The following is a 23458-nucleotide window of genomic DNA, read 5'->3' as shown; positions in this document are numbered from 1 at the left end:
AGGAGAGAGCATGTGCAATACAGCCTTCCCCATTTCTGTGCACCAGTATTACCACTTGGGGAAGAATAAAGTGTGATTATTTTTCTTAAAGGCATTACATGATTTATTTCTTCAGATGACAAGGCAAAACAAACTAGTTTTACTTTTCCAACAGGCTTTCAAACCAGAAAACTGTCTATCTTCCTGGTAGATTTTCTGTTTTCTAATATAGGCAAATAATTTTTTTTAGAAAGATAAAAGAACTAAGAAATCCTTATTCTCAGAAGCTAACTAGAGCCACACAGAGCTTCAACTTGGAGCCCTGAATTTACCCAAACGCACCAGTGTTACATGATGTTGTTTCTAGAGGGGCTGGAACATCATTTGTTGCAAACAGTGAGTTAATTTGCCCCAACAATTAACTACCACAACTGAAATTCAAGGACTTTCAGTGCCAAACATGGCTTTGAAATGGAAGTGTACTTGCTGATGTATTAGCAGACAGGCTGGTGACTGGCAGGGACGTGGAGGGCAGGAGTCTCTGCTGCTCTGCAAGGCAGGGCTGCTCACTCGGCCAAAGGCTGCAGCGAGTCCTGCCGCATCCTGTGAGCGAGGCAAAGCTACACAACTCCTGCTTGAGTGGAAAAAGGCCCACTGCTGGATTAGCTCAGCCACTGAAGATGGCTTTCTGAATAGGACCACAAAAAATGCTATACTTTATTCCAGCTGCCTGTCAGACCTTAGTCAGGAGAAAAAAAAAATAAATCCTACTGCCAGACAAGCAAAAACAACTGGGAAAATGGTTGTCTTGACTTTCAGGTTCTTTCTTATACTTCTTTATTTTCCCTTACTGAAAAACCCCAAATAGCTTGTTACACACACTGGGCAGAATTTTTAGCAGTTATCTCCTTGTAAATGCTTCTTAGAAACGTAAGCTTCAATATATTTCTAGTTATTGAATAAGATGCTGCTAAATTTATCAGTACGTAATGTCCTTCTTGATGTTCTGGTGTAAACCAGGAAAATGTAACTCTCAGAAATAACATAAATATAATTCCAATCCTTTTAAGTTAGTGAATTGGCTCAACTTTAATACATAGATCTGAGATTACTTCTGGTTCGTATTTGATGATGGTTTCTTTGAATTTCATCTTTGTTTGGAGATATTTTATTTCTCATTTTTGATCAAGTACATTTGTCCATATGACTTATCTTCAAGATAGGGAGATGATAGTTCTTTCCCAGTGCAAATATGCCCCATAACTTTTTTAAGCTGTAGGAGTACTAGCACTGTTCCCATCTAGAGATACAGATTCTGCTGCTGCAAGCAGCTCAGTTTAAAACAAACCAAACAACTCCCCCCACCCCCAAATTCAAGCATGTTTTTAGTAAGAATAATCATGAACAAAATACACAGGTGTATAGTTTTTCCTTCCTATATTACATAACTTTTTTTAGCTAAAATATTTATTAGTGCACATGAGCTGTCTAGCATATCAATTTGTTAGAATTCCATATGGGTATTTTTCTGTTTTTCTAAGACTTTGATTACATTCCATCCCGATTCATCTTAAAAGTGCGGTGGTTGATTACAGAGGTGGGTTGAAGCAACAGGGTCTGAATAGATATTTCCCCAGAGATCTGCACAGGCTTCTCTGAAGAGGAGCATGGATTAGGAAGTAACACGATTCACTGTACACAGAATACAGAGCAAATGGACAATTGACCATATTTTGTCGTCAATCAATGAACATCCCAGAATCTTTTTAAGGGTATTTATATGATAAAGTTGTTGGACTCCACTGATTCCATGAAGGGCTGAACACTTCAGTTTGCACCGAGAGCAAGCTGTAGGAACCTCTTTGAGGTAAATAGCTTTAGAGGCCACTGGAAAATATCAGAAAGAAGGGGAATGCATCAAATGGTTAATATCCTAAAAGTTAACAGCAGCCTATTTTGAGACCAAAACCGTAACACCCTAGACTCTAGGTGTCACTGGCAGCAATAGAAGGTGACACAAAGAATTCCAGGAGGCTTAATTTTATACAACCACAACACTAGGAAAGTTTAAATACAGCTTTGATCTACAAAGGAAGGTGGAAAAAGTGTTTGCACAATCTGGCAGCTTATGGAGACTTCAGATGCAAAGCACACAGACCCTGTGTCTCCATGACCAGAATCTGCCACCTCCTGTATAAGAGTGCATCAAAATATTTAAAGGGAAAGATGTAAAAACTAAGAAGACTGAGTTGGATTTTATTAGTTCATTATAGTTCGAAATTCCAAACTAAAGCACACCTAGGTACTGACCAACAAAAATGACATTATTTAGGTGTATTATGATATACCTTAATGCAATAAAATCTTACTGCAGAGTAACCGGTCTTGTGATGCTTGACCTGGGAACAGGAACTTCAGAGAGTGAGAGTAAAGTTACAGAAGAAGTATCCAAAATTCCAAACATTATTTTAGTTTTTAAGTAACTTTATTTGTTAATCCAAATGAAAATAACTTAATGTTTATGAAAATTAAAAATATTTTTTTTCTAGTACCACAGTTTTCATCACTTTTAATATTAATTTGGTTTTAGATTTTATCTTCATTTTTAAGAAAGGTGAAAAAAATGCTATATTTAAAAAATGAATGCTTACAAGAAATGCTTTAGCAGGAGAAGAAGCTTTATTGATTTTTAGGGGTGGGATTTGGGAATTGAATTTTTCTGGATCATAACATTTTATTTACTGGTGTTTGATAAACTGCAGTGTCACCTGCCAGCTGGCTTCAGTTAAAGAAAGCTGATTGATAGCCCAGGACATATATAGGAAGAACAAAATTATAAAAATGGTAGAAACTTCTTCCCCACCCCCCCAGCCCAATTAGTCAGGCTAGGCATATTCCTTTGGCTTGAACAGGATCATTCTTTTATTTATTGCCTGCATTATTCTAACTCTTATAGGTACCAACTACCATTAAAATTTCTATCTACTAGGCTCTTAACATTCTGTGCAAAAAATTGGTTTGGACAAATTATACAGTCCCTGAATGAGTATCATCATACAGGGGAGTTTAGACATTTATCCAGGTGCCTTTCTTGCCCTTTGTATGAAGATGCCTGTGTTAGACAAAGTACTCCAGCGTTCAGGAGTTAAAAAAACCAAGCAACTTACATTAAAATAATTTACAAGTTAAATGCAGAGATAGAAAGCAATAGTTTTTCCCCAGGGGTTTTGGTTTCATTGGGGTTTTTTTGTTTCTTTTGGTTTGGTTTTGCTTGTTGTTTTTTCATTTGTGGGTTTGGGGTTTTTTCGAGGTTTCCAAAATAACCTAATGACTAATTCCTTCAGTTTTCTACACACCACGACTAGTTTTAGGTGTCATCACTAGTAAACCAAGTAACAGCCACATAACCACATGGCTGTTTTTTCATTTCTCTGTCTTACTGTTTGTCTGAATCTTGCCTTAACCTTGTTCATGCTGGCTGTGGTCTGCACACAACTGCTTTTCACATCTATTAATCCTGTTTCTTGACTTGTGGCTTGAAGCAGGTCCTTCTGTCAAAGGAAGATGCCCTTTTCAAAGGGTCAGAAGCCCAACTCCACCTGCCAAGTTTTATACTTGAGTTAATAACTGGCAGCAAGGCCAAGGAAGCTTGTACCATCATACCAGTATTCCATACCCATATTTTCTGTCAACAGATGTGTAACAACGAATACAAGTGGCAGACTTAAAATCTTAATTTTAACTGGTATTAACAGTGACTTATAATTTAAATTATATGTAATTTTCTGGATCACCAATTTTGGTGAAAAGCAATGCTTAATTAAACTGCTGTTATCAGAAAGGTGTATATTCATCAGATATACTTTTTTTGGTATAATTTCAGGGGACTGAATTTAAACAGATTCATGAAGACTACAAAATATATATGTAGTACAATTGTTCTATTTTGTTTTCAACATCTAGAACATACCAGATTAGACACAGAAAATCCTTGTAATGTTTGGGGAAAATGACCAGACACAGGGGTACAAACCATACTTTACTGACAAATGGTTATGAGAAATCTGTGACTTTAGAGGCCTCGCTTTGACTACAAGCTCTCACTACTCCATGCCAATTTTCTGTTCTAGGAAAGGGAAACAACGATCTGTCATTTACCTTTAGGATTTTCTAATTCAGGCATAGAAAAGATTCCCTGTACAGCGCTATTGAAAGATCCTTGTACAGCCTCACATTCTATTTAGAAGAAAGGTGAACAAAACCTCTGTTCCTATTCATTGAAGTCTCATTCATCAAAGAATGAATAATTCTGGCATACCATCCTGACCCCATATTTTATGATACCAAACACAGCAGCTGGAGAGTAGGAAAGTGCAAATGAGTCTTCTGTTTTGTGGATGCTATCAATCTGAGTGGTCCCATACTTCAGAAAAGCAGACAAGGAGCTCTTAGTTGTTTACTTCATTTATCATCAAGGAAATGCTGATCACAAGTTTCCTCAAGATTAGTTGGCAGTTAAAAAAAACCCCAACAACAGAACCAAGTCTGCACTAAACAAGCACAACCCATATGGAGCATGCGAGGCCTGTTCAGCATCTCCAGAACCTGTAAGAGTAACCAGTGATGTAGTTCCTTGGTGGTTCTTCTTGCCTTCTAAAAGCAAGTGCTAAATTAAGAAGACAGTGTTACTGATTTAGGTACCTTCATCAATTTGAAAAAAAACCCAACTAATCAGAGTTCTCAGTTCTCAGCTTCATTCCCAGAGGAATGCAGACTTACAGAATCATTGAGGTTGGAAGGTCCATCTAATCAAAGCCCCCTGCCAAAGTAGGATCACTTAGAGCAGGTTGCACAGAATCACATCCAGGGAGGTTTTGAATATCTCCAGAGAAGGAGACTCCATGACACCTACCAAAGGACACTATCAGAACAAAGCTCACTTGCAGTGCAACTCCTGCAACTTTATTTACATTTAAAAGTTGCATTAAGGAGATCTTGGTAACATAACTTAATTCATGCCCGATTTACAGATTTTACAGCTGGAAACAGGGGTCACCCATGGTTGACAACTTGATGCCACAATTCAGCAAGCCAAAGGAAATTGCTTATTGGTCAGCCTCTGTCTAGTATAATAGTCATTGGAAGACTTTCTTACACAGGTCTGTGGCTTAGGAAGAATAGCTGGTCTGTGCATAGGGAGGAACAGGTGGTAATTGCCTGGGCAGATTGACACTAGTCAGCTTTAATATAATTCACCTTAAATTACTCTTCATTGACTGAAATGCAGCTACCTGCTTTGTCCAACCTCACCTCCATCTTCAGACAGCTGGAGACAACCTGGTCTTTCTTGCACAATCCAGCCGTTTGGTAGGATTATCTAATTAATATGAACTACACTGTAGAAGCATCTTTTCTTTCAGAAAATAGAGCTATGGGTGGGACTAAGGGAATTTAATGAGTCAAAGCTATTATTTGAAATCTAATATTTGCTTGCTGAGCAGCAGTAGTAGAGTCTTTATTAGGAGAAACAGTACTGTTAGACCTTGGCTGTGATTCACCGTACATTCTATTTTGTCTCACTGCTCTAGGTCCTTCTCTTTTTCTTATAACTTGAATAAGCAATTTACAGCCATCCCAGAGCTGGGTGGAAATGCTGGGATAAACACTGTAGTGAAAATTAAGGGTGTAATGGCAGAATAAGATGATTCACTACAGTTCAGAATCTCTGGATCAGTTCTGCACAGCAAGGCCAAACATTTTAATGTATGTCTAAACACATATAGCACCAAAACTACAATGTAGAGGTCTACTGCCCTAGGCTACATCCTTGAGTAGCTACAGTGCTGTCACCTTGAAACAGCTTCCAGCCCTGGCTTGTGATTCCAACGTAAAACAGCAGGGAAGGATCATCCCTGCCACAGCCACTGTCTCTGAGCAGCCTAAAGCTCATTCATGCTTTTGTAAACAAGCAGGTACTATCTAGGTAATATGTCCATCAGCAACAATGTAACATAAAGACTACAGAATATATGGCACTAAAGACATTATGATTTCACCTTGAAATTACAGTTTGGAATTACTCTACTAGTCACACAGTTGCTATCTCTGGACATTTAAGAATTGTGTGTATGTGGTGTAAACCAGCCAAATGAACTGAAGGCCAGCCCCTGCCTGGACACAGCAATTCAGACAGCTCAGACACAGGATCTGCAGATACTTATGAAAGGAGCAGAAGCAGCATTCCAGTATTTTCCCTATGCCACACCTCAAATTCCTGAACATTTTCCTGGGAGGGCTCAGGATTTGCATATAAGTGCCTACACTCTTTTTGTGACTGCTGCTCTGGAAATAGAGAGTTCACAGATACTGATTTTGCCTCCTGTAAATATCTGAGCTTTAACAGCTCAGTGCCAAAGCCGACTTAATATTTTTTCCAACAAAATCAACAAGAAGCATCATGACTGATAAAATTAGAACCTACTACTATTACTTTATTGTTTTTCTCTGTAGTTGTATTTAAAAATGAGAAAGTACTGGAAGTGCAAAATTATTTGCAGATAGTAGCAAGACATCATAAATTTTGTTGACTTCACAAATTTTATTTGTGATGAAAACCTGAATTCTCAGTTGACCTAAGAAATCAATCAGAGGATTGTCAACAATCCCATCAGATTAGAAGCTAAAGTCTGTGAAAACATACCTTACCAGAAGACATTTCCCTCCTTTTAAGAATGCTTTTTTTCTTGACAGCAAAAATTACAAATGCAGATATACCCTATAATTTCTTTATCTAATGAGGATTGAATCATTAACAGCAAACTTCAGGTATTGTAGAGAAGTGGCTGTTTTTTATATTTATGCTGCCTCATGCAAGGGCATCCAAATTGCATACATGTAAAAAGTATATATAATATACTATAATAATGAACATGATTTGTTACATTATTATATATAATATTATCAATACTGGTGGAACAGCTCTGAAACTAAGTATGACACTGAAATGCATGCTATTTTGCAGTAATATATGGCTGTCTCACAAACTGAAATATGTTGCTGTAAGAGACTTCAGCGAATAGAACTACCAAGAGTAACTCCAGCAAAATATCAACTAACTGCAATCTCTATGAATGACCTCATGGAGAGATACTTAAAAATCACATCCCCCTTCACAGACTACTTCTATTGGCTGGGGTAGAGTTAACTTTCTGTGCGTTGTCTGGTAGGGGGCTGTGTTTGGGTTTGTGCTGAACACGGGGTTGATGATACAGAGATGTTTTGTTATTGCTGAGTGGGGCTTGCACCGAGCCAAGGCCCTTTCTGCTCCTTGTACGGCCACACTGGAGAGGGGCTGGGGGTGCCTGGGAGATACAGCTGGGACAGGTGACCCCAGGTGACCAAAGGGACATTCCAGAGCACATGGCATCATGCTCAGTGTATAAAGAGAAGGGAGGAGGGAGGAGTAAGGAGACAATTGGAATTATGGCATTTCCCAAGGCACAGTTAGGGGTGGAGGAGCCCTGGCTGTCCTGGAGGTGCTGAACACCAGCCTGCCCTTGGGAACTGCTGCTCCCAGGGTGAGTGCCTTGTGTGGCTTTGTTTGTGTGCACAGCTTTTCCTTTACCTACTGAACTGCCTTCACCTCAGCCCCTGAGTTCTCTCGCTTTCACCTTCTGATTGTCCCCCTGATTCTGCCGGTGGGGGAGTGAGTGAGCAGCTGTGTGATATTTGGTTGCTGGCTGGGTTTAAACCACGACGACAGACATAAAACAAAAATATTATTTCATTATGTAAGACTGAGTATGGTCTCTGCGAATATTTGACAACTCAGGTGGCATCTGCAGATTGAAAGGGTTGTTTTTAAACAAGACAGAACAAAATTTTGTCTAGTTTTACAAAAAGGTGCTAAGAAATTAGAGCTGAACTTGAGAAAATGGATTTTAATTTATAGCTAGGAGATCCAGACAGCACTGGTATTTAGAACGGACAAATTACATCCCATTTAAACATTTATATTCCAGTTCTAGATTTATTTTCCAACTTTTGCCCCTTCCTCTCCCATGATCATTACTGGTAAAAAATCCCAACAATCTTGTTGTAAGTACCAAACATTTCAACTGAAAATAACTGAAAATGTTTCTAGGAGATACACAACAACAGACATTTTAAAAAAAAAACAAAACAGGTAGATATTTTCACTGTGCCAAGGAAAGCAAAAGTATTTGACTGTTTCTTGGTGTTTCCCAAGGCCATTGTCCAAGTCTGAACACTTGAATTTAATAGAAGGAAAGAAGGAATAGAAATAATGTACTTCACATTTTAAGAGATAAAGTATTTTCAGACTGTTTCTTTACAAAATATTCCTCTTTGTGTTACCAACAGAAATGCCTTATGCTATTTCAGAAGTGAAGTAGAACAAAAGTAGGATAGCAGACAACTATATATAACAGCAATTAAAATGTCCAGTCCTGTTTTCTTTTGAATTATTAATTTTACATTCTTCATTCACAAAAGCAAATCCAAACAGCTAAATGGAAAATATGTGAATGTATGTAATAATAATTAAAGCTTATAAAAATATAATCAATTATATAAACATATAAAAACAACAGAAGGAAGTTATTGTATTTTATTTAAAAAGGAGCATTTCAGAAATTAGGAACTGCTTCTCAGAACAATACATGTGGAAATCTATACAAAAGGAGGTATCACTTAAAGACTGTACTGTGAATAGAGCCTTTCAAATCAATTTGAGATGTTTCTTCAGCATCAAAAGTTTTCTTTGGGAAAAAAAAAAAAATTGGATCTTTATGAAAAACTTAGAGGAGCTAAACTGTTGGAAGAGTCAAATACCTAAAGTTGATTACAGAAGGAAAAAAAAAAAACCCTCTAATATTTAAAAAGTTTGGAGAAGTCCATAATGTGCAAAAGCAGGTTATGAAAGGGTTGGGTTTTTTTCAATCTTTGTCTAGTGTAGCTAGTGTATACACCTTCATTAACTTCAGCTGCATTTTGTTAGTATTTGTAAATAAAGTTTCGTGAAGGCCAAGTCCAAGGGTTTCAAATTGTTATTTGGAATAACATCATGTTTTCACACAGCTTACTGTGAGATTGCTTATTGAAAGCATCTTTCAAGGTGAAGCAGCTGAGTCTGGAAAGACAAAATTGCTTGAAAACTATAAATATATGCCATACAGTATTTCAAGAAACAATAAACCCTTTTGTGGCACTTTAATTGCACAGTACAACTCATGTCCTGTCTGAATGCTACCATGGCCTAAAAATGCTACAGAATACCTTTTGTTTTTATCTGAACATCACACTGCTGGCTGGGTTCTTTAATCATCTACTTAAAGAGTATTCCTAACATTTTGGATTTTCTAATTCACTTTGAACAAATGCAGTAATTGCTGAGGAAAACACACTCAATCTCTGTGTACACTATGTGAGAAAAACTTGCACCAGTGCTCAAATGAGTGAAGCAGCTCACTTAAAGACAGTATCTTTGTATTGATGCAGTAAGGAAAAAATATTGGTGAGATTTCAACTATTATATTAAAACAGAAATCTGTAGCAGTATTTTGATAATTTTTGGGAATGCTTAATGCTATAAAAACAAGTTCCACTGTTATAGCTGTATAATTTATGTATTGCATTTACAGTTTTAATAATATTGAACTGTTAAAGCTGTTTTCAACCAAAATAATTCCAATTTGACAGATTTTGAAATAAAATTACAAAGTCCTATAACCTAATATATAATAATATAATATATATAATAATTAATTACAGAGGTTTATATTACAGATGTTGACATTTCATAGCTAAGAAGTTTTGTTTCCAAATGCAGTGCAGCATTTTCACTTTGGAGCAGGGATAGTCAGATCCCCCCCTGATTTACCCATTCTCATTTTGTTAAACACCATACTACTGGTAGCACAGACTTCCAGTCAAGTAAGCTAGTCTTAAAAAAAGACTACACTATTTGGGATTCTCAGGACTTTGTTCCTTCCAAAGATCTGTCAAATACATGAAAACACAGGTTTTACTTCTCCTCTGCTGTGTTCTTTCCTCCCATCTAGCTGATGTATTAATTTTTTGCTCACCTAATCATAGCCCCGCCTAAGGATCATGTAGTACTGACATGCTCCTGTCAGCCTACTGACATGTGTACTGTGCCTTTTATACCACAGTGGCTCTGTCACCTAACATTACTAAGAACATCCATCTCATCTTCATTTTTTTGTACAGTAAGATGTGCTCTGTGAATGTAATATTCAGCTCTAACCACTCTGAGGTAAATTAGCAGCATAGTGCATTTTACACAACTCACATTATATTCCACAGATACAGTGTAAACTGCTCCCTAGCAACTGCAGCAAAAATATACCCCTTCAGGCATTTTTCCAGCTAAAGAAACCAACTTTCTATCTGATGAACTTCATATATAAAACAATCTTGGCTACTGTCACCTCAAATTGTTCTGACTAATGGTCCTTAAGATGCATTTTTAGCCCTTTGCCTCATTTGGGTTCTGATACTGAAGTTTCTTTTGCAAATCTTCCAACTCAGTGATTTTAGCACCAAAGGAAAAAAGTATTTTTGCAAACCAAGAAATATCTTCCCAATAAAAACTAACCATTTATATAAGAATTATAATCATGAGCTAGAAATCCACTTTAGATGGAAAATGTAACTCTCAGCATGCTGGTAAGAGTGAAAACTCTGGATTTATTTTGTGGAAAGCTGAAATCTTTTGGTTGTACTTCATTCACATACTGAATGGAATTGCAAGTATTTTCAAATAACTATAAGCTTTTAAGTAGACTATTGCTTCTTGTGTCATCCAAAATCTGTTTCAGTGAACTTAGTTAATATCTGGGGAAAGACAGAAAATAGTCCATATTTAAAACAACTAGACTCGTGCTCATGCATCACAGCTCATAAGATGTGGCTGCTGTGACACTGTTATTCCTTTTAACACACCATAAAATATTTTAAAGGTAATACCAGAATAATAACAGCTCATTAATACTTCACAAATGAACAGAACCCTCCACCAACATTTAGGAATTTCCTCCCCTCTGCTAGGGAAAGGGTGTTACAGCAGACAGTTAAATTCCCCAGTGCAAGTCAAGCCTTCGAGTCTGATGTTATGAGGCTGGTCAGGTTAGCACATTTAGGCAGAGGCGAGTTTGCTATTTTTGTACATCAGCCTCCACTGGCATGCAGCCCTGTGCATGGTTAAAAAGACAGCAGCTCCAGGACAGGAGAGCAAACAGCACCTGTTAGCTAGCCACCAAACACGGCAAAAGCAGAACAGCATTATCCTTTCCTTTCAGGAAATTCTGTCTTGGGAACTGGTACAGACCTCAGAAAGGAACAAAATCTGTCCTTTGAGTTGAACAGGACAACAACCACCCCCACTCTGTTGACTGATACTTCTCTGATAAAAAGCAAAGCACGTGCTGTGTGTGACTACACTTCAAGCATCTTCCTTGGTACCCTTCAATGAAACTGGCCCTGAAAACATGTAAATGATATTCCCATATGAATCTACGCCAATTTTTGACATGACCCTAGAACAGGGACCTGGGCGGCACCTTACATGGTGAAGCAGAAATGCATTTTCTAAGTAGTCCTGTGTCACCACCACCTGAAGTCAAACACCATACAGAAATTGGCATATTTAATAAAATGCCATTGAAGTAAATCCTAGTTAGAACACTGCTAATTGTCATGCCCAATTCCTGAACCAAAGTACTCATCTTCAGTCACTGGATAACTACCTTGCACAAGAAATAGCCTTTCTATTAGAACCATGTATTCATCACTTCCATACTGAGTAAACACTGGAGTTCAAACCGGATTTCTATCAGAGATCCAAGGCAGTATAGCTGGTAGTGTGTTATGAATTCAACCTTGGTGCAAACTTCTATTAGTAGCAGTACAGTCTTTTGTTTAGCGAGATTCTCATTTCGTGAACAAACATCCTATTGACTTTTCTGTGATATTTATGTAATTTAGGTCTGCCAAGTCAGGTCTTCTCTATATGTCTTAATGACCTAATTAAAAGAACTATTGTCATACCACTATATAATGTAGGAAGAAGAGGGGGCAGGCTGTTTCCCTTTTAAGCCAACAAGCACAAAAATCTGTAGGTAAAAGCTTTTAGTTCAGTTCTGAATTTCCCCATAACAAGAAATAATTGGGTTATATTAATGCCCTAAATGATGAAAACGTTACATATTTTAAAGGACCAAAGAACATATGGATGTGACATGCCTTCCTATGTATGAAAATCTAGCTGGATCAGAAAAGAAAAAATAACAGTTTTGCAAACTTTACACTCAGAGAAAACCAGAAAATAAAATATAAGCTTTCTAGCAATGCTCAAACCATCCTTATAAAACAGAGCATACCATTTTATTTCAATTCTCCTTTAAAACCTTAAAATCCATGTCAAATTTAATATTAAATTGCCAGCTTAAATTTTTCACCCAAACTCACAGTTTTCACTTTATCTCTCTCATTATTTCCAGAACAAATATAGTGAAAAAATTGAGCAAGGTGTTCCTGACAGTAAACAAATACTAAAAGAGCAAATTCGGTACAGATACTATCCTGATGAAGTCCCAGGCTACAGTTTTTGTAGAAAAAGAAAGTATAACTCTTTGCAACAATGTGTTCTAGAGAAAGCTTTTAAATACACTGAAGCTATCTAAATCCTGAAAACTGGATTCACTGAAATTCAAGGAAGTCCTGTCTTTTCATTCTTATGGAAGAGGGGAAGGAACTTAAGACTGACTGAATTTAACTGAGGTGCTAGAGATCACTTTATTTAGTCCAGTGGGTTTTGGATAATGATGTTAATGTGAAACACACTTGGCAATCAACTATTTTTATTTTTGAAAAAATATATCTCTACCTGCATACTTATACATTAGCCCATCTTTTATGCATTTGTTAACATTTAATATAGTCATTTCATTCTTACAGTTCTGCTTAGAATAATTATTATATTTTATATATAAATAAGAAATAAAGACATTTATAAATATATAAATACAGAAAAATATTATTATATACTGTTTGGAGAATAACTCCAGAGAGGTATAGTCGGTTCTTCTCTACAGGTGTGCAAGGTCATTACAATATTTCGTTACCACAAAACAATACATCTTCAGATAGAGGCAGCATTAGCTTATAATGTTTCTTGTTACCATGCTACCAACCTTTGCTTGTAAAACAATTTAATCACTTCCATATTGGTTATACATGAAATATTAGTGCTGTGTTTCACAGGGAACACCTCCTGCATTTTCATTACAATATAACTGTATTACTTACAGAGTCAGAAAATCTATTTGACTTTAAGCATGTCATTGCACTTCATTGAAAAATTTCTAGTCTAAGTTTTACTAGTTAAAGAAAGAAACAGTCTTCCAGTTTTAAGTCCCCAATTTAAGCAATCTGGGTTCCATTACTTTCTAAACTCCATGCCATTTCTATAGCTCTTTCAGTTATCTTTCATATTACCATCTATTCGAACTGCTAAAATACTTTAAATCTTTGTCTTCTGAGACAGAAAAAAAACTCAAAAATTTTAATATCCCATGAGATACCCTGGCACTTATACATCAAACATTAACATTCTTATCTAGCTAATGTATAGCAAAAGAAGTCAAGATTACAACAATCTTTATGGTTTACATATGAAAGATGTGAATATCATCTTCAAAAGATAATAATTTTATATTTCAGCAATGAAAATATATGAAAGTCAAATAAATTGCTTTATTTTCTTCCATTAAAATAGTCCATCAGATAACAAAGAAGAGATACTAATACCATGCCCTTCTTGACAAATCAGGCAAAGATGTCATCCAGTGAGTTATGAAATACTGGCACACAAGAACAACACGTACAAAATGGAAGCAGTTACAGAATTCTGAGGTAGTACACATAACAGATTAACAATGTAGGTAAGCATAAATACATATATACAGCATATTTAGATTATTTCTGAACTGAGAAATGTTGAAACTAAATTTCTGATCAGCATTTTTATCATCTTTTTGGAACTGCTAGGCCAAGCTCTTGAATGTGTGAGATTCTACAAGAGGAGTAGGCTGTCACAAAGCCAGTTAACAGCCACTTGAGTCTGTAGTGTCCTCACACAACTGTGATGCCACTGGCAAAGGCTCAACCAGGGGACTGAGCTGGAGTGTCCTTGAACTTGATCCACCCAGGCAAGTACAAGTGCCACCAGGTACCCATGTATGTCCCTGCACCTAAAAATACTTCCTGGCCTGGCAGATCTCATCCCGCTCACCCACTTGCTTTCTACAGGCAGGAACCAACTAGTTCTGACCATACCATGTCCATAATGTGACTGAAACAGATCCACCACATCCTTTGATTATCTCTGGCCCAAGAAAATCTGCTCTGGTGTTCACAGCAGCAGGGAATCCAGGAGCCAAATCTGACACCATGTGTGTGCTGTACTCAGCACAATCTTAATATGTTCTACAGATAACTCAGTCTCAAAGACTGTTTCTTTTACTAAAAGTGTTTGTACTAGAACTGATATCAAAACTGATTTCTGGTATTAATCATCATACTTTTTAATCAGAATATGTTTCAACATACAAGATGGTAATTGCTTTGTTCTGACACACATGCTTTGTCTATAAGAGAATTACAAAATGCTTTTCAACATGTAAAATCAGGTAGTATTGTTAATTCAGCTGCTTGAAGTCATGTTGTTAAAACCATGACTAAAAATTACTTTCAAACAACTGCATGTTGTGTAAGTAGAACCATGGCCCAATAATATAAAAAATTATAGTCTGAAAGATGGGAAAAAAAACCTTAATCTTAAGAAGTTTGGGTACATCTATAAAAGTTGGAAAAACCACACAGAACCTTTACTGTTACCTTGATAGAAAGAACTGCATTAACAATAATTCTAAATAGTTCCAAAATATCAGGTCACATGCAGTCAAAACCACCTGAGCTCAAAAGGTTTACAAAACATTTTTTCACCTTAGCTGCAACACAGCAAAATATTTGTGTAAAAGTATTTCAGAGCAAAAGTAACGAGCTCTTAACAAAGTGATTGGGTAGAGGTGAATCCCGAGCAAGTAAATTAGAGACATCAGACTCAACATGAACTAGTTACCACTAACTTGGTAAGAAACTTACATTTCAAGTTTAATTCTTGTGATGAAAACCTCATATATTTGAATCTTTTAGCTAACTTTTAGCGGTGCTCTGTTACTACCTAGCTTATGTTAAGCAAATACAGCGTAAACTACATATAACAAAATTTAGTTTATGAGTATATTTGAGCTAAGGTGCATTTTCTGTGGTCTTTTAACAAAAATCTAGCATACTCAAAAGCTTGGCAAGATGAAAAAACAGTGGCTTTACTACAAAGTCTGAAATCCAAGTTAAATGTATTATTTTTCTACATGGAAAAATCTTGCAAATGCTGAAAGCTTTGGGTAAACATTAATATAACAGATTTTTATAGTACAATGCTATCACTGTACTAATGCCACTCTTACTAGCTGCCTAACAGACCTTATGAATTATTGAGATTTAATGTATCTTCTTAAAAAGCATACCTAAAAGAAATTAACTTAGAATATTTTTTGGATGCCCACAATGGTGTGGCTTCATTTACATGTACCATCATACCTACATCTGAGTATTTTTTTAGGGAAGAACATAGTAAAATTTGGCTAATGATTCTGAAGTATCTTATAAAAATGTTAGATGAATGACTGCACACATCTTAACACAAGAAGATATTGTCACAATTGAACAATGGAACACAAGTTCCACTTTTTGAAATGATAGTCTGTTTAAGGCAGATAAGCAGCGCATGTGGCACTGCTCTATCACTGCTGCCAAATGTATTCAGCACAGCTTCAGCAATTATCACTACTGTGGCCTGGAAGTACTGGGGAAAAAGACTCTGCAGGCTGACAATGTTCATGTCCATCTGTGACATCTTTGCAGGCTAGCATGAGCTCACTGTGCCACACTAAACTAATTCTGAGCTGCATCAGACAACAGAAAGCTGTTTTGACTTTGCAGCTACTTGTACACATGGACATGCTTGTCATGGAGTAGCACTGGGTAGGTTTCAAGCACACCATGCAAATGGAATACACCAAAACTTTTTTCCTTGGGAAACTGCCTTGTTTTAGTTGCTACAGATTCAGCAAACAACACCCATTAGATCAGGAATATAACTTTAAACCACCCATAACAACAATTAAGTAGTAGAAATATATTTGTCATGTACTTCAATACATGCTAATTTGAAAAAGCTGTTCTGATGAACTGTATTATAGAGTGAAACAAAATGAAAGAAGAATTCTATTGCTGCAACCAACTACAGTTGGTAACAGTCTTTTAGACAAGCAGATTTACACAGCAGATGACCTCATAAATGGGTAGTAGAACAGCTGGGGCCTTTCTTCAAAGGAAGCAAAATGTAATTCTTTAAGCTAAATATTTAAATTAACAAAGCAATAGGCTGCCTACTGAAATAGTCCTGTATTTCTGCCAAGTACTTGAACAACAATAAATCAAGAAACAGAACAGCACTTCAGACTGGAGTTTGACAAGCACATAAGGCACTTATTAACTGCTGCTGTTCAACCATCTTGCCCTCCTCTTGCATTTACCTTCATAGTTCTATGTCCTCCCTTGCCTTCATAAGGTCCTCTGTGAAGCAGATTCAAGCTGGCAGAAAGTGGGTTTCTGTTTTTGGCTTTTTAAGCCAGTGGCCAGGGTGGAGGAGGGGTCTTCTGCCAGACTTACCTGTGGAAGTAGTTCTGCAAAGGGTTAGGAAGGATGGTGTTACTGTGACTGAGAGAAGGGAAAACAGGACCATTACAGACCCCCTGCTGGAATTACTTGCCCTGCTGTGAAACCCCATTTATTACTAAGTAACACTAGGTAGTAACACAGCACACTAATAATACATTTCTGATGTTTCTTTAAACCTCACTCAATGCTGTTGGCAGTGCAGCAGCTTTTCTAAGTGACATGCTCTGAGTATCAAATGACTAGCCTGGCTTTGAACAAGGAACATGAAGAGATCCTTTCCATATGGCGGGCTTCCAGCCTAACCTCTAATACAACTGGGAGGGAGGAGAAGAAAAGCTTTAGTTATTATTTTCATTTTACTATGAAATGTAGTTCACAAATGAAAGGTGATTAATTAGATAGCATTGGAGTGAGGGCTGTTGTGTATTGAATCTGTGGAGAGGCTAGGAAAGCATTAAAGGTATTTGAGTAAATTGCTTTGCACTCCAATATTTTTAAAAGCTTCTTTGGTTTTAATTAAAAATTATTTTAACAGCAATCAAAATGGATCAAATACTATATATCACCACTCCCACTTCCCCATTCATTGCAGTTGGAATAAGTGCTAGGAACGTCATTTTTTAGAGTTTTCTCTCTGTTTTATCTGGTCTGGATTTCTGGATACAGCACTAACCTGTCTGAGTTTATTGAGGTTAAAAAAAAAAAAACAACAACCAAACAAAAAACAAAAAAACCTCCCAGCTAAAAACCAAAGCCTGTGTTATAATCAAATTATTTTTAACTCTCTGAACACCCTTGTCTTATATGCCACGACACTTTTATTCCTCACAGACATACATGCTAAAAAACTCATAAGGTAAGGTACTGTTGACAAAATTGAGACAAAGACAAGAAGTTGTCTTTGAGCATGGAACTAATTCCACTGTGATGGCAAAGAGCTCCAGAAGCGCTGAGCAGGACTCAGAGTGGACAAAAAGATGACAAATGAGCTTCAATGTAGATGTATGTAGGCTAATACATCGCATGGAAAATTTCAGTCACATACTGACAAATGACTGGAGAAAAAAATCCAGCAGTCATTATTGACAGATCCTTATGTACAAAAGCAAGAAAAACCCTAGCAAAACATTGGGTACCATGAGGAAAAGCATCGAGAAGAAGTCAGTGCACATTTATACAACCTTGGTCCATCCACGTCTCAAGTACTTCTGGTCTTTGCATCTCAAGAACAGACTCTAGTCAGAGAATAAAATATCAAAAGGATGAAGTGCCTGCCTTAGAAAAAGAGACTTGAGGAGCTCTTTAGTTAGAAAAGAAGACTGAAACAAGATTTGATCAAACAAAACATGAAGATGGTAAATAAACTAATGTAAAGCTGCTTGCTAAATCCTTTAGTAATAGAACTAAGCGACCTTTTACAAAGCTAGCACATTAGTTTATAAAGAATTAAGTACTTCTTTACAAAGGCGGTAGTAAGCTTCTGGAACTTGCTGCCACAGAAGGTTGTGAAGATAGTAAAGCATCAGCAAGTTTGAAAAAGACAAGTTCTTGGTTTGCAGGTCCACAAATGGGCTCTAAAATCACTGAGCAGATATATAGCCACCATCCACAATATGACAATCAAGTATGCAGGATGAGTACAAGAGAATAGGTTCATAAAATGGGTAGGTTTGTGTATAGTCCCTAACAGCATCCCTTAATGTCACTGTCAGAGACTGAAGCCCCAGTATGAAGGTCCACTGGTCTGACACAGCAGAGATCTTCTGATGTTCTTCACTTCAGTTGCCTTCAGTATCTTCTACTGAGCTCTGAAAAATCCATGAAGGTTACACCCCTGCTTCTTAGAAGCTGTGAAAGATGGAGGTCAGATCTGAATAACAGCAGTCCTTCAGTATAAATTGCAACACAAAATCCTATGCTAAGCAGTAAATTAGTACTATGTCTTTAAACAAAAATAAGGATCAGACCTAGGAGGAAATATTTGCATTACTCCAGGCAGTGTGACCCCAAAAAGCCACAGATGTTGTTCCACAGCAAGATCAGCTGTTTCAGTGAAACTGCAGGCACCTGCTGAGGGACAAAAGAAACAAACATCAGCCCCTCAAAGAGCTGAGCTGCAGAACTGCTCAAAGGGAAGCAAGGTTAGCCATGTAAGTCATTCACATTTTTACTAAAGTCTCAAAAGATAGTAAGACTTAAAGCCTACTAGTACTTAGATGGCAGTCAAAAAGTGAGTGCAAAAGCCAGTATCTATCGGGTGTTTTCTGCCTTCCTGTACAGAAACTGTGTATACATTAAATAGACATATTCTAATTGCAATATTTTGAGACTGCTGATAATACAGAACACCTGCAAAAGGAAAAAGTATGCTGGCAACACTCCACAGAAATGAATGAATTTCTCAACAGTATTCTCACAAGATTTCAGTTATGTAGCATTTTCTTCGTTCACTACACTCTTTACCATTAGCTCCCTCACCAGTATTTGGTAACTTCTTCAGATGAAAAAAATGCATACTTATGTATTTCATAAATATTTGTAGTGATACATTAAATTATAAACTTATATATGCATTAAATTACATATTTTAATCCTTAAGGGAACAATAGAGTTTTGATGAGTAACTATTACAGCTATGTAGATTATTCCCACTAGTTTGAGTCGAGAGCTACAAAAATCAGAATGCAAGAGGGTTAAGAAGTGTCCACTCCCCACTACACATGCAATACCTGGCAATTCTACATTTTAAGTAGTGATACAAGAGGGGTGTCTCATAATTGAGATCTGTAGTTCATTTATTATCACGCCTCGATTCATCTCTGTATTAACAGTAGCCACTAACAGGCCCAAGGCTCTCATACATCCTTTCTTTCTCCTGGTTGTGCTGGGGAAAGCTGATCTCTTCCACCAACATATCTGCAGTCTGACAGTCAAAGAGCCACCTGCCCATCTTTGCCTCTCTCCCACTGTTGAAGAGCCGTGCTGTCAGCATTGGGACCTGAATTCCTGTTAAGAGGACCTTTTCTAAGTTCCTTGAAAGGCATTCTCAGGAGACAGAGGTGTTCAAGCAGAGCACTCTAGGTCACCATGCCCATGGCACTGCTATGCAGCAGCAGATAGTATCAGCATTTGGAAACCTCTGAGGGCTGTAGGGGAGCCACAAAGAGAACACTTGGATGCTGAGAATTTTATACTTCTGTGTATCTAGAGCTCTGCAGAGCTGCCATACATCAGCATTTAGAATTGCTGTGTTTGACGGAGACACAGCTAACAGCTATGAGCCCATATTTTAACTGCAATTCAAAAACAGCATGAGCTTTTCCAAAAAGATCAGTGTACCATTTGCATAATCTGATAAAACTAGGAGATACATCATTCATTCATCTTTTCCATGATCTTCTGCAGCTCTTCATTGGTTCAACTGAATGTACATATGTACTTATTTCTAAAATATGCTTAGTTCTAAAAAGCATACTTCTTGTTTTCTCTAGCTGTATCAAAAGAAATCATTTTCCTACTAGTCATGGCAAATAACATCAATAATATCTTAGTATCCATCTTTACCTATTTAACTAAATAAGCAACAGGGTGGACAACATGACAAAATTGACTGCTTCAGTTCCCGATTTTTTATTATGTTACATATAGTGAAACTACGCTGTAAAAATTACTACTACAAAAGCATCTGAGTAAAATTCAGGATATCTCTGAGTGTTGGGAGGCATACAGAAGGACTCATTTTCCTTTATATAGAAGAAAACCACGAAAAGCAACCTGAAATTTTCTGAAACTTCTGCATTCTCCTCAAACTTTTAACTAGGTATGAGCATTATGTAATTATAATACTTATGGATATTAATAAGTATACAGCTGATTAATATTTTTAAACAATATATAATACACTTATATTGACTTCAGTGGTGGAATGATTGCTGCTGTAAAGTAAATAAGTAAAAATTTCATTATGTATTAACAGACAAAGAAGATGAATAAACACTGAATTGAGCACCCTTCTGAAATGGCAGCATTGAAATATTTTGATGTTTTAGAAAAGGTATTTAAGACAAAGATTAGCTATGTAGAAAATACACTGGCATACATTCTCCTGCATGCATGTTCTCTTGGGAACAGCCCCAGTGAAATGACTGTCACAAATGAAGTCTACTCATCTGCTGAAGGTTCTACAGCTTACCCATTCACAAATTAAATGTTTAGATTAAAATTTGGTGTCACTCACAAGGGAGGGCAGAGCGAAAGCTTAGTGTTTTCAGCCTGTAATCTACAAAGATTTGTCTGCTGTCTTCCACAAAACAACCACAAAAATTTGTGATTTTCTTTATTAAAAAAGCACATAAGGAAAAAATGGGTTATGTTACAAGGCAGGCAAACAAAACCGAGTGCATCTCAGACATTGCATCATGACTACGTGCGACATACTTGGATGTATACTTGTTCTCTACATTAATCTAAAATACTCTGACGACACTGAATCAGGTTAACTAAATGAACTTTCTGAAAAACTGGTAGGACAACATGACATTTGCTGCATCTGTATAGATCTGTCCAGAATCAGAGATGTACAAGAACTGAAACTTCATTAGTAATTTATATTCTTCCAAAAACGTTATTTAGTGGGTAACTATGCAGGGAGGGAACAATGTTTAACCTGTGCCAGCCCTAAATTCCACACCTCAAATCTTGTACACTTACCTGTGCCTTCCCCACAACTATAAAAATGGGCTTTGGCTCTCCAAAGCAGAGCATGTATGTGTTACAATGGTGTTTGCACTGGTTATTCACCCTTTCAGCTATCATGATTTAAAACATTTCTGATAACACGTTCTGCATCACGTGACTGAACACATCCTTATAACAAACTAATCAGAATCCTCTATCAAGAAAGAGTGAACAAGATCAATACACTCCTAGAAAGTAGAAAAGGAAGCTTAAAGGTACAGAGGAAAAAAACCAAAAGCCCCTGAATCAAACTAAATGCTCTTCACATTTTCCGCAGACAGTGTTTAAATGTTTAAAATACTTAACCCAAGAGATGCAAAATAACCAACAGATAACACAAACTATTTCCTCTTCATCTGTTAATTGTGGATGCTATCCTGCTTCCTACTGAAGCAATGTCAAAACTCTTTATTTCTATGATTGGAAGATCAGGCTCTTTATCACAAAGTCTCGCAACACCTCAGCAGATTCCTTGAAATGTTATATAATCAAGATACTTAATGTTTACAACGACTTCTCTGAAGAGAATCTAAAGGCTGTTTTTTATATAAATGAATATGATTTGACCACAGTTCAGAGCCTTCCAATACTGTCTTTATCACTAAAAGTAGTAGGGTGAAGAACAATGGAAAGGAGTGCATAGGGATAAATGAGATTTCATCTTTCTAATTCCTCCGTCTCAATAGCCAGTGGTCAGGTATCAACCATCACCGATACGCTTACTTTAAAATAACTTTTCTTCGACCTAACTGTGTTAACAACTTTAAGATCCAGTCTGCGGCCACGCCACCACCGCTGCCGCCTTCGGTTGTGTGACTCTCCCCGTTGGGCGTCCGGGAACATCTTCGAGTTAAATCCTCCCTTGAAGGGAAGTTCAACCCGCCCCAAGAGAAGCGCGGCCGCGCTGATGGGCGCAGCGCCGGCCCGGGGCACGGCCGCGCTGCCGCTGCCGAGCGGGGCACAGCCGGGACCCGCGGCACCGCCTTTCCAGCCACCATCCCCGGCGGCCCCGCACGGCAACGCCGGAGCCACCGTTCGGCGGCACCGTTCGGCGGCCCTCCCGAGGCGGCGGAGCGGAGGGGCAGCGCCGCAGCCCCTACTGGAGGGCTGATATCGCCCCCCGCCGCGGCACCCGCAGGCACCGCCGGCCGCCGCCAGCCGGGCGGGGGCAGACGAAGTTCCCACCGCACCGCCGGTCCCTCCCGGGGACCGCCGCGCCGAAGGGCACGGCAAGGGGCGGTGGGAGACCGCGCCCGTCCGCGACCCCTGCCCATCGCGGCCCAGCGCCGTCGGCCGCCCCCGGCATCTCGGCCGCTCGCCGCTCCGCCCGTGCCGGCACCGCAGCCCGGCGCTGCCGGCGGCCCCTTCAGCACCGGACGCAAGGGATGCGCACGACGACGAGCACCCGCCTTCCCCCCGGTCGGACCTTACCGGCCGCGCTCGCCGCCCTCGGTCGCCCGAGCTGCCGCCGCTCCGCGCCGCGCTCCCGCAGCCGGGGCGCATCCCTGCTCCGCCCGCAGCCGCACCAGCCGGCAGAGCGCGCGCCGCGCGGGAGCGCAGCGCGGGCACCGGCGGAGCTCGCCCTCGCCGACTGGCACCGCCGGCAGCCAATGGCCGCGCGCGCCGCGCCGAGGGGGCGGGACGCTGTGGAGGGAACGGACCAATGGGAGCCGCTCCGCGAGGCAGCGCCGCTTCCGGGCGGCGGGAGCCGCGCGCCGCCCCTGTGCCCGCGGCCGGTGTCCCCGCCGGGACAGGGTGCTCGGTGTCCCTGCGGCGGTGTCTCCGCCGGGGCAGCGTGCTCGGTGTCCCCAGCGGCCGGTGTCCCCGATGGGGCAGCGTGCTCGGTGTCTCTGCGGCCGGTGTCCCCGCCGGGCAGCGCCGCGGGCTCTCCGGA

At 38.9% G+C, this 23458-nt stretch overlaps 1 protein-coding gene across 8 annotated transcripts in view; it reads right to left on the bottom strand.

Annotated features, from left to right (window-relative positions):
• The window catches only part of B3GALT1 (beta-1,3-galactosyltransferase 1), a 175892-nt gene extending 152745 nt beyond the window's left edge, over nucleotides 1-23147 (bottom strand). For 7 of the 8 annotated variants that reach the window (XR_009277740.1, XR_009277741.1, XR_009277738.1 and 4 more), the window contains exon 1: nucleotides 22996-23147. The gene's annotated coding sequence lies outside the window, so the exon portion shown is untranslated. Of the gene's footprint in view, nucleotides 1-22990 lie in introns of all 8 variants that reach the window. The other variant, XM_058839783.1, reaches the window with a different exon arrangement.
• Between the last annotated feature and the right edge of the window lie 311 nt (nucleotides 23148-23458).

The sequence above is a fragment of the Poecile atricapillus genome, chromosome 5, assembly GCF_030490865.1.
Source record: "Poecile atricapillus isolate bPoeAtr1 chromosome 5, bPoeAtr1.hap1, whole genome shotgun sequence".
NCBI classification, from domain to species: Eukaryota; Metazoa; Chordata; class Aves; order Passeriformes; family Paridae; genus Poecile; species Poecile atricapillus.
The sequence above is the reverse complement of the archived record's forward strand: the minus strand, read 5'-3'. Positions and strand labels throughout refer to the sequence as shown.